The sequence below is a fragment of the Piliocolobus tephrosceles genome, chromosome 8, assembly GCF_002776525.5.
Source record: "Piliocolobus tephrosceles isolate RC106 chromosome 8, ASM277652v3, whole genome shotgun sequence".
Lineage (NCBI taxonomy): Eukaryota > Metazoa > Chordata > Mammalia > Primates > Cercopithecidae > Piliocolobus > Piliocolobus tephrosceles.
This window is the reverse complement of record NC_045441.1, coordinates 123,920,809-123,933,723: the sequence shown is the minus strand read 5'-3', so window position 1 is coordinate 123,933,723 and position 12,915 is coordinate 123,920,809. Positions and strand designations below refer to the sequence as shown.

Here is a 12,915-nt window from a genome sequence, read left to right as displayed (position 1 = left end):
TTTGTGGCATTTTGTTATGGCGTCTGATATGGTTTGGCTGTGTCCCCACCCAAATCTCACCTTGAATTGTAATAATCCCATGTGTCAAGGGCAGGGCCAGGTGAAGATAACTGAATCACGGGGGCAGTTTCCCCCATACTATTTCCACAGTAGTGAATAAGTTTCAGGAAATCTGATGGTTTTATAAATGGGAGTTCCCCTGCACAACCTCTCTTGCCTGCCACCATGTAAGACATGACTTTGCTCCTCATTCGCCTTCCACCATGATTGTGAGGCCTCCTCAGCCATGTGGAGCTGTGAGTCCATTAAACCTCTTTCTTTATAAATTACTCAGTCTTGGGTATGCCTAATAAACTAGTACTCCAGATGCAATCTCATCAAAGATGATAGTTAGGAGAAGATGACCAGACTATTTACAGGTTTTGTTTTTGGTTTTTTATTTTTCATTTCCCTGGGGACACTAAATGATGCCTCTTTGAATTATCTGAAATTGTGGGCTCTCTGTATGGCAAGATGGAACTGGCTGTCTTTGAGGAAATGGTTTCAACTGTTCATGCCTCTGTTTCTCCCTTTATAAAGTTGGTTACTGAGCCTGCATTCTGAAGTGCCCACTGTGGCCGGGCATGGTCCCTGTAACCCCAGCAACTTTGAGAGGCAATAGCAGGCAGATCACTTGAGGTCAGGAGTTCAAGACCAGTCTGGCCAACATAGTGAAATCCCATCTCTACTAAAAATACAAAAAATTAACCGGCCATGGTGGCGTGTGCCTGTAATCCCAGCTACTCAGGCGGCTGAGGTGGGAGAATCGCTTGAACCCGGGAAGCAGAGGTTGCAGTGAGCCGAGATCGCGCCACTGCATTCCCGCCTGGGTGACAGAATGAGACTTCATCTCACAAAAAAAAACAAACAGTGCCCATTGTGTCTGAGTCTTAAGGCAAAGAGTGATCCCGTGAATATTCTCAGCTTTGGACAAGAAGGTCAAACTGAAATGTAAAGTCTTCTTATTAAGCGCTCTTTCTGAGAGTGGCTGGAAGGTGAGTGGACACTAACTTCTTTTGTAAATCCTTGGACAGAGAAATACAGTCCTTGACTTTCTGCCTGACCCACACAGAAGCAGCTCCGTCTTGGCCTTTTGAGTACCTTTTGGATATGTTGGCTTTTTGAATACCTCAACTGATCCTCTGCCTTTTAAGAAATTTTTACATAATCAAACACCAAAACAGCTTGAAGTATTTGTACAAGTAGTTGAATCCTTTAGTGCCTAATGTCAGAGAAAATCTCCCGTTGAGTCAGGGAGAAGGATGGAAACTGCTTGTTAAACTATCTCTGGTACCAGAAAAAGAAAACAAAAAACTACTTCTCTGACTTTCTTTCTTTCTTTTATCTGTTTTTTTTTTTTTAATTTAATTTAACTGCTCTAGGTCTAGATCCTCATCTTGTCTAACTCTAACTTGAGCAATCTCTCCAGTCAATAGTGAAAGGAATGGTGTTTAGCTCTGTTTCCTTATATGGCAGAGAATGACAATGTGCTTGTCTAGTTGAACTGCAGCATGGCTCCCTGACAAATTATAATGACTGGTTACTGAAACCTCCTGCTCTGGTTTCCATCGCTTTCTTGGGGGAAGACGCAGAGCAGATAGCTGTAGGGAAATGGAGAGGGTTGGCGTTAGGGAGCAGCTTTGAACAGCTCTGGCATTTTCCAGCAATGTGACTTTGGGCAAGTTATTTGATTTACTTTACTGCTATGAGAGAGCAGTCCTCAAGCAGAACAGTGCCTGACACATAGCTAGTATGCCAGCAAGGTAGCTGAATGAGCTAGCTTATCTTCTCAACCATCCTTAACCTGTGAGGACTTCAGATAACTATCAATCCATTGCTATTCAGTCTCTCTCCCAAGTTCAGTACTTTTTCTCCAGATAAATTCCAATTTCCTTCTTCCCTCCCTCCTCTTCCCCCTTTTCCCTTCCTCCCTCTCCTCTCCTTTCTCTCTCGCTTCTTTTTCTCTTTTCTCCTCCCTCCCTCTTTTCTTACTCCCGCTCATTCCAGGTCTAAAACACTGAAAACCTACAAAACAACCCAATCTCAGGAATAATACAACTCTTTAGCTATTCTAGATAAAATGATTTAAAATGTTAAAGGTAGCACACATTTGTTGATAAGGGCAAGCGGGTAAACCTTCTGGTTGAAGAGGACAGTGGAAGTTGTCTGCTTTCTGTAGAGCAGCAAGGTTCATGCTTCAGAGATAGAAATATCTATTTAGAAAGTGAGTAAGCTGATCTGAAATAGGACTTCCTAGAACTTGTATCTATTGGTCCTAGTCTTACCTCCTGGAGACCTCAAATATAGAAGCAGTCAGCCCTTTTTAATCTGTCTACAGGATGGCCTAGAGGAGGCAATGGGACAGTGTGTGGCTAAGCCCCACGCTTACAGATAGCCTCCACAGGAAATCACAACCAATAACTGACCATTTGTAATTTAGTGTCTATCACGTACGTGCAAAGCAGTTTTGAGATATTATTTCTAGCAGTTGTGACAACTACAAAATGGAGGAGAAATCATCCCCATTTTGCAAAGTGGTGAATTTGAGATTCAAACTCAAGTTCTCCTGACTCCAAAGTTTGTTCTCAAATAGATCGCAATTCTTTCTAGAACTACAAACAAAAGAGGAGTCTCAGTCACGTGGAGTAATTAGCAAGAGGCAGCATAGCATGGTGGCGAAGAAGGTGGGCAATGCCTCCTGATTATCCCGGGTTTAGATCCTGACCCAGCTACTTACTAGCCGTGGGACCTTACCTGTATTACTTAATCTAATTGTAACTCAGTTTCTTCATCTGTAAAATTAGCTGTTATGAAGATAACTTATTTTATTTTTCCTAATAAAAATCTATACACTACTTAGCATGTGCCAGGCACTGTTCTAAACACTGAGCAATGATACAATTCACTAGAAATTAATGAGCTCCAACATGAACATTGATTGGCTTCAGGTATCTTTAAGGAAGAAATTATAGACTTTTTTTCTTTTTACTTTTTATTTTTTTCTGAGACAGGGTCTCACTCTGTCATCCAGGGTGGCGTGCATTGGTGCAATCTCGACTCACTACAGCCTTAACCTCCCAAGCTCACGTGATCCTCTCACCTTAGCCTCCCAAGTAGCTGGGACTGCAGGTGCACACCACCATGCCCGGCTAATTTTTGTATTTTTTGTAGAGACAGGATTTCACCATTTCACTTAGGCTGGTCTCGAACCCTTGCACTCAAGCAATCTGCCTGCTTTGGCCACCCAAAGTGCTGGGACTACAGGTGTGAGCTACCACTACCAACCTGACGTTTATTTCTTTCCCTCATTTAACTCATTTATTAATACTATATGCAGGAAACAGCACATTTTTAGGCTCAAATCACAGCACTGAAAAAGGCAGACAAAGTTTCTGCTTTCATAGTGCTTATGTTCTGGGAGCAGAAGAAATAAATAAGCAAGCAAACAAACAAATACGCAATCATAAGCATACATTATGAATACGCATGTAACTGAACGACAGAGGTATTCCGATGGGCTCTCCAAAGCAGAGCTAATTTTACCACTGCATCCCTTAGGATCAGTGCCGTGCTAGTCAATGTTTAGCAACAAGTTCTTGGGTGAGGGGGAGAGGGGAGTCTGCTTTGTAGCATGGGCTGATTTCTGTGGTGTAATTACTTCCATCATGGTCAATTTCAAGTTCTGAATATGACATCACTGAATGAAGAATTGGGAAGAAAAGCTCAGTTGCACAGCATTTTATACAGTATTTCCACCATATAGCCACAATAGATGTAACTAACCTCAAGAGGATAGATAATAGTGAAACATAGTAAAATAATTAGGAAGAGTTTTGAGTATTTATTATCTTGGATTTTCATATAATGTGTTTAATTGTAAGCTTATATGATTTAGTTTTTATAATGGCTGTGTTTTACAACTGGCTCTCAAAATTCTCGAAAGTTTAACAATCAGCTTTTGGAAGCCAGTATGAGTTTGGGGTGCAGAGAAAGTGGGGACGTTGTTAGAGATGAAGGAGACCGAGTCCAGATGATGTCATTGTACAGAGGTGGATTCTAATCTAATTCCTTTTTAGCTGCTCTTCTCCAACAAGCTCTGCTTCCATGTACACACGGAAGCACCTGCCCTCTAAACCAAAGAGCATGGGTACACATATAGTAACAATTTTGACATTCTTACTAGATCAGGTCACTCTTACAGAGAAACTTTTGGCTCTCCAATCGTTAGTGAATATAATTCATGCAGTCAGTGCTCTGAATATGGTAGATTCTTCTGTGCAATACGGAGTATGTAATTCCTAACTGCTGAATAAAGGAAGAACCTAGAGATACATTTTCTGTCCTTCTGCAAAAGCAAATTATCCCCCGTCCATGCACTCAAAGTCTCCTGTCTCTTAGGGTCCACATACTTTCAAAAGGGCCACCCAGGGAAGCATCTAAACCAGGGGCTGTGATGACTCCGGCCCTAGAGAAGACGTAGGGGTGAGGGTGGAGGTGGAGGAAGCTTCTCCCCTCTTCAGGATTTGTGCATCCTCACCACAAAGTGGAAACAGAGAAAAGCATCTTCAGCCTTTCCTAGGAAGCGAAATATGTGCTCAAAACCTCCTAAGAACAGAAATGCTTAAATTTTTTTCCTCCTAGATTCACCCCTCCCCCTAAGCCTAAATTTCCCTTAGTAATGATGGCTGGAAAAGGAAGTGGGAAATAGCATGACAAATTTTATTCTTGCCACATTTCCAGTGCTTTACAAAAGCAAATGCTGGAAATCTCATCAGAAAAGTTTGACCTTACGGGGTTGATAACTTTGTGCTTAAACCGAAAAAACAAAGCAAAATTAAGGTTTTGCTTTTCTGGCCAAACCGATTATTTGGCATATGCAACTATAATTTTTAGAAAGAAATTATTCAAAACTAAAGACATAGGCTTCTGAGGAATAAGAAACTACATACATCTACTATCAATTATTTTAACGATAGGTACACAGAACTGTTTCTGAGCCAGGATGTTTTATCAGAGTCACCAGGGAGCTTTTACAAACTACAGATGCCTGGACCCCCTTCTAGACCTACTGAATCAGAATCTCCAGAGGGTAGGTCTCAGGGATGTGTATTTTCAAAAGGCTCTACAGTTGATTCTGATTAAGATACTGGTTAAGATCCACGGGTATATAGGCAGATTGGGCTGCATTGTATAACCTAAATTTGCTAACTGTTAAAATATGCTCTCTTACTATCAGGGGAAGTAATGTGGTATCTTGAAAAGGTTAACTGCTTGGAACTTAGGAGCCGTGTGTTTTGGAACTATCTTACCACGAATTAACTGGATGACTTTGGTCAAGTTACTTGGTTAGTTCTTTCATTCAACAAATATTTATTCTGATTCTGCCTTGTGCCACGCACTGGTCACATATGAACGAAAAAAAAATAGAGGTTCTCTGCTCTTATGTATCTGACAGATCAATAAGACAGGGCAGACGTTAATCAAAGAAACCTACAAATACATATATAATTTTACTTGGTGTGGCTAGGCTTTGGAGAATAAAAAGTAGATCACGGGTTCCTCTTTTAAAAAGAATTTCTACTTAAGATCCCAAATTTCCTGTCCCAACCTTCCCACGCATAACATAATTATATGTTTTAAGTCCACTCATTTATAAAACACAAAACCAAAAACTACTATGACTTCAATAACTCTTTTAAATAAATTAGCATTTTATCATTATAATGTAGGTATATAATTAAAAAAATAGTAGCACATATGATGTAAGATGTATTATTTACAGCAGCTTGCCAAAAGCACTTGCTGCATATACAGATTTGTTTACCTCTTGCAATGACTTTGTGACCTCCCAGGGATCCACCACCCAGAGGTTAAAAACCTACAGACCACATTAATGAAGACTAAAACATGGTACTTGAGTAGACATGGCCCTTTTCTTCCACCACAGATAACACTATCAGTGACCACATTTTCCCCTCCCCTCTGAGCTTAGACTCATCCTCAGAATCCTTCTTAACATGCCAGTTGGTTGGAGCTGGCATACAGATGAAAAATTATATGTACTCCTTGGACTAAATGAGCTCCTAAGGTCTTGCCCAGCTTAAAAATTCTATGAATTTATATATTCAATGCTGTCCTGCTGCCTTGAGGAACACAAATGCCCTCTCCCATGTTCATATAAAAGTACCCCAAATATTAGAAGATATTTATGTGGCCTCCTCATTTTCTTTTCTTTGGGATAAACAGCTCTAGATCCCTTATCTGTTCTGCATATATTTTGCCTCCTGACTCCCTCCAGCCTTTGATGCTCACCCTAGAATGCATATGTGTCCGTGTCTTTCTGAAAAATGAGCCCAGAACAGAGCACGGAGTCCCATTTGGGATCTGAACTGTGCAGAACTCAGGGGATTTTTTACTCTACTTGACAAACACCATGATGGGTGCTCAATGGATTAAAAATTACATTGCAAATAATGCTTGGATCTGAAACTTCCAGTGATTAAGAGTGCACCAGCTTTTATGCATTCACCTTATTATGTATTGTGGTTTACATTGAGTTGTGCTTGTTTTTATTTATTAAAATTGTTAAATCATTACACATTAAATCTTCAAGACTGCTTTCATTTGAAGGGAGCCATATCACATGGAAGGTTCAAATGAAGTTTCTTGCCAACAATAATATCCAGAATGTTTTTTCCTAAAATCTTTCTGCGATAGATGATTCTTATCCTTTCAGTTGTCAGTGGTGCAAACTTCCAGATTAATCTCCCTTAACACTGGCTCACTGGGTCATGTCACAGTGATCATCAAGAACTGTGTAATCATTCATTGGGTGTTTGCCTCTCTAGGAATTTATTCACCTGAAAATTCAAATGATTCCCCTTGAGAGCTGTTGGACATTTCAGCTAATTTGCCTTCCATTCTCAATTTCTCTTCTAACTAAAATTACCCATTGAGCTCTTCTTTGCCCAGGGGTGACCACTGCCTGGATTAGAGTCATTCATCCGTAGGCATGCCTGTGCCTTTGATGTCCTCCTCCTACTAAAGGATTTGCCATAGACAGTAGTCTTTGCCTGAACCAATCAGACTTCCTCTCTCAGGACTGGACCTGGAAGCACAGAAGAAACAGAAAGAGGCAGACACGTGCACTGAGCTGAGTCACACTAGTGGAAAGCGATGGAGTAAACATCCACGGACCGCTGCTGGGATCCTCTCACCCACCTCGACTCTAACTCTACTCTCTTTGGGCCCTGGTCCTATTTGGGCTTCTGCTCTTGGATATCCCTGTGATCCCATCCCTTCGTTAATCTATGTCTTATAATCCTGGCCCCTTACTTGAGCTACCAAAGTTTGCTCATACAGAGGTCTATTTCTTCTTAACACTGGGCCATGTGCTCCCCCAGACTTCACCTTATTCATCCATACACTGCTTCGCTAAGTTCTGCCTGACTTCTGATTCTTTACTCACCTGGCTGTCATGCGCAACTTAGCCCGTTTTTGTAACTTATATCCATTCTGGCTTAGACTGGTCCTCCTGACCCCAGTGGAACTAGTATCTTTGATGCCAATTGGTCCTTGGGCCTCTTGGGCACTTTGCCTTGGTCCTGCCGGTCTTTAGCACAAAGTGAAGTCAGCCTGGTTCCTCAGCAATACATCTTGAGACAAGTGATGAGGAATGTTGTATGTGGGTGTCACAAGGAACTAATTATATATTCCTACTTAATATGTTTATCTCCAAGTGAGGTTGTTCCCTTTTAGTCAAGTGCTTTCATGGAGTATTCACAAAACAATGCCAGAAGCCTCAGGATACCATCACAAAGCAATTTATCCTCAAGTTATACATCATTTATACGTATACATATATTTTCAAAGAAAAGCCACATACTGAAATGAGTGCCCAATTTTCTGAAATTTTTTAAAAATGTATTTTCCTTCAACTATTCCCTCACTGCTGCTTAGCAAGCCTTTTATTAACTTCTTGGTGTTCTTTTCACGTACACTTAATAGCAGCCATTCCTGGATTTCTCTAGCCCCCAAGAGCTCCCCATAGAAAACTGCTTCTTTTCTAGAAATGACCTTCTTTTCTTTGAAATGGAGGCCACATGAGGCAATCTCCGCCTATACATCTGTGTATTTACCCCCTCTTTTCTTCCTTCCAGATCTGGGAAACAAAAATGGACACCTCCACTTGTGTTCTGATTCCATCCAGCCTTGTCTTCTATGGGAATCCACACCTGACCCCACTCCCCATCTTACATGCCCCAGTTCAAAGGTCTCTCACCTGTCAATCATGAAGGGTGGGTTTACAAAGGGAACTTAAGGGTTCACAGTTTTTATCAGAGTCTCAAAGGTTTCCATAGCAACAACACAGGGAAGAACAACACAGGGAACAACCTCATCACCCCTCCCTCACAGCCCAGGTCATACTTTCCCCCCTACCCCCTTCCCACAGCCTTACCCACAGCCTGCCAGTTGTGAGTTTGGGGTGAGAAGCAGAGTGGGTCTGACATCTCCTCTGTTTGTGTGAGTGGCTTTCCCTAGCTGGAACGCATCTGTGCTAGAGTGTTCTTTTGTGCTCTGGGCCTAATCTTAGAGCTGGTCCCTGCAAATAGTCAATGTTGGATCAAGAAAGTTCCCTATCTGGCACAGGGATGGGGGAGTTGGGGAAGAGGCTAGAGGTGGAGGCCTGGGGGTAAGGAAGTTAGGGATGCAACCAGGGTCCAGATACAGCTGGGAGCACTAAAGACAGAGGCAAAGAGGTGAGAGGTGAGCTCCAAGGAGCAGTCTGGTTTCAATACCAACAGGAACCACAGCCAGGTGTTCCTGCCTTCCTTGCCCTTCCTACAAGACCCAGGCATGATGTGCTGGGATTCATTCCATGCTTTTGGCTAGAGGTAGAGAAGCTGCCTCATTTACTAAGGCCTTGATGTTGTCAGCACTTTCTCACTGGTCTTCTGCTCAAGTGGATCTTTGGATTTCCTGGTTCCTGGATATTGCCTTGTACCGCTGATGGCCCATCTTATTCCACTTCCTTATATTTGTGTCCTCTTGGTCTGTGATCATCAAAGTAAAAATTCAGACAACATTGGGATAGACCAGTATTCACTGGACATGGCTCAGGGCTCTAGAAAGAACTAGGAGCGAGAAGATACCACTCAAGGGTCCTCAAATATGAGAAAGGAAGAGATCATTAGGGATACTAGGTAAGAAGTGGAGGATCCCAGCCGAGAGGAGGATAATATCCAGAGGACTCAAATGATAGGCAGTTCAAGGTATAGAATCTGCAAGGAAGAGGGGGCAAAGAGCTTCATCTCATTTGGACATCTTAACCACTATGGGACATAGGAGAAGCATGACCAATGTCCATTCTGCACTCCAAGATGAAGTCAAAAGCTGATGATTTCCTCAAAGGTCAGGGTTACTTAAGTAGAGGAACCAATACTAGAACTGAGATTTTGTAGTGGTTCTCATAAATTAAGCCTATGCCAAAAGTATCTATTTAAGCTACCCTTCTACTCAGGACTTACGGGCATCTCTCCAATAGCAAACTTGGATTAGCCTGACAGATGAAGAACTTTCAAGGAGCTAATGGTATCTTCTCAGGCTCTAAGAGAACGTACGCAGAAAATCCCCTTTTGAAGTCTGAAAATTCTTTGGCAGCATCTTTCTAACCTCCTCCTTAGTCCTACCATGCTATTTGCATACCACTCTATCAGCATTTTTCCTGTCCCCCGACCACATTTCTGAGACATGTGATAGACTACAGGAAATGGGAAACTAGCAAATCTCTTTTCATGCCCATCTCTAAGTCACTTTTGTGTCTTGCTAAGGAATGACTAACTAGTAATCACGCTATCATGAAAATGGCAAATGGAGAAAATTACAGGTGTTTCTACAAAAATGCCTGCTGAGGTGCATTTTAATTATTAGAACAGAGAATACTTGGGCCAGATTCTGGAACTTTATATGGCTGACCATAGGACAAACTTATTCTATCTACCTAAGAGGAGGAGATTCTCAGACCAGTCACAGGAGCCAATTAGAATTGCTAATAATGCTAATAATAAGGCAGTTGCCTTACTGTCAGGAAATGCTTTCATGTGTCTCATGTAAAATCCTTTAAGCTGCAGTTTGAGCCTGGTTCTTCTTCTCCTAACTTTAATATAAGAATTGTGTATTTACTTAAGGAAATATTTGGATTGGAATGATTGAAATTACACATTCTATTTGCTTCGAATATTTGAAACAACCCTGCGCTTTACTTATGGATCAACCCATTGTACATACATTCCTTGTGTGTCCTAGGCTCACCTCTTAGTGACTTTTTGTTCTGAAATTTTGCGATTATATTTCCGAAATGAAAGTTACTGTGCTTTCATTGTGCTCCTTTGACCTCACTATGTGGGGAAATATGTTCTAGGTAACATTCAACAGGAAGGAAGTAGCACAAATAACTGCCTAAAATTCAGCATAAACTCAAATCCTCTCTCTCTATCTCTACCTATACAGCAGAACACCTAAAGTGTTACTTTGAAAAACCTAAAGTGTCTTTATGGTTGTTGGGGGTGGGGAGCCCAAGAGGAGGGGGATGGGGGATCCGGAGAGAGTGGTCATAGCGCATTTTGAACTTTCAGGGATTCTGAGATGTTGGTTTCAAAATGGAATTTATCCTCAAATCCCAAGATTATAGATTTCCTTCCAAACTGCATTCCCTTCATGGTTTAGAGAACAGTTAAAAGAAAAATTGCTCTCCATATTTTGATTGACATTAAAAACACTGTGAAAATAGTTTGGAACTTGATCTCTTCCAGGGAAGGACAGTAATTAAACTATAGCTTTCGCCTGCAGCTTTTCTCTCACACTTACTCAGAACTGTTCCAGGGAAGGAAATTCACAGGGAATTTTGTTCTCATATATCACTTCTAGAAGGAGAAAGAGGCATTCCCAAGAAAATTATCCCCAAACTTCTAAATACAAAGAGAAAAGGTTGTTTAATGAATCTCAACCCCAAACCACCGCATTCCATGGAATAAAATCCAGTTGAATCAGTCATTTGCAGCTGGTAGTCTTTCATAGCCAGCACTATTAAAAAATAATCAGATTTACCCTGCTTGCCATATAGCATCTAGTCTTCACTCAAGTTCTAGCTGTATATGTCGGGTTTTGGCAAACACATTAGAAGGATTTTCAGTTTACAAGTCCATCTGCATAGTCCTGTTAACAGAAGGGATCTATAAATACCAAGCACTTTGTTCTCATCCACTTTTTTTGACCATGTATTGCCACAGCACTAAAATTCCCCCACCGCTTACAATCAGCTCTTTCTAAAAGGAATTCCAGGCTACTACCAACTAACTGCCTTGTACTACTGTTTCAGACACCCAAATATGTCTATCTCGATATAAAGGACTGCCTCTTCCCTTTCTAAACCACATTTCCAATCGACATCTCTTCAGATTATCTAGACACACTCAGGCACACTTTCAAACAGAAAATAAGATTTCTTAAAAAAATAGTTTGGTAGGACGTTAAATGTGCTTTCTCAAAACACACCCACTAGCGCATGCATTCTCTTGTTATTAGGTTTTATAGGAAACAGACCAGCCTAGGCATCTTCTGTCTTAGCAAATATCCCATCAGTGACATTAACCCAACCAGTGCTAGGTGCTAGTGATCTCTCCATCGCTGATCTTATTTCCTTGCAACTCTGGAAGTCTAGTTTTAAATACTGGCAGCAGACTATAACGCAAATGCCTTTGGTTAAAAAATCATTCCTTTTGGCTTCTCATCAACCTAAAGAATTGTTGGTTTTTTTTTTTTTTTAAAGCAAAACCACTTTAAATCTTTAGCAATAAAAGATGCAGAAGAGACTGTGTGAGCAGTCTGGTGCAGTAGGCTTGCTAACACTGGCCTTTGGATATCAGGTATAATCTCATATGGCTGTCCAAAACAAAAGGCTATCCTAATCAAAGTTGCCAGTGCTCCCTAAATGTGAGTCTCTATATGGTCGCTCTTCTTGTCCCAACTCTAAAAACAAAACTTGAAATCTCATCCTGTTTGCCTTCCGGGAATATCCGTATGGCAGGGAAGTCCAGTCAGGCTCCAGAGTTTGCATGGTTTATTGCCTCGAACATTCTTGCATCTCCAGCTACCTTAGCCAGGAATGTTGACTGAAAACCGGAGAAAGTCCCCAGATTCTCTCTAGAAGGAAAAAAAGAAAGCCTTCTGTGCCTTACCTCGTAGGCTGAAACTTCTTCCCGAGGACTAAGTCGGAAAGGAAAGACTGATCTTTAAGCAGGAGCACAGCCAGAGAGCAAGCAGGCAGGCAGGCAGGCAGCCGAATACACACTGCTCTATTCAATAGAACTCCAGACCGCCCTTCCTTGGCCCCTCCCAGAAGTCCATGCTAAGTGAACACATATCCCCTATGTTTACAGTCGGCAGGCGGTGGTATGCATTGTCCTGTCGTGTTTCTAATAGGCAGCCAATGACGACACCCCAGCCAAGGTGGATGCAGCCTGCCTGTGGAGATGCCTGTCATTCCCTAGGCATGCTCAGGAAATCACTCATCAGAAAACCCAGGACCTAAAAAGCTCTGAAACTGCGTGCAGGCTGCCAAAACCAGCCTGCTCCATGCCCTTTTTTGGTTATCCTTAGCAGGGCCTCTGGAAGTGAATCCATTGTCAGGAACAATCATAAGAAATGTTAATCTTGGAGAGGCTGTCTTGTAGAACACGAATGCAGCAATAAAAAGAAAGCACAGTCTCTGAAACAAAAAGTTAACAGATCAGTTTATTGGGCGTGGGGGTGGGGAAGGCTTCTTACCAGAGAGAGTCTTAATAGTATATTTCTTTTCAAAGTACTTGTACGTACAAA

General features: G+C 41.6%; 1 protein-coding gene across 1 annotated transcript in view; it reads right to left on the bottom strand.

The window, feature by feature from the left end:
• The window catches only part of CALD1 (caldesmon 1), a 192,778-nt gene extending 180,190 nt beyond the window's left edge, over nt 1-12,588 (bottom strand). The window contains 1 exon segment of the mRNA XM_023190088.2: nt 12,276-12,588. The gene's annotated coding sequence lies outside the window, so the exon portion shown is untranslated.
• Nucleotides 12,589-12,915: the final 327 nt, after the last annotated feature.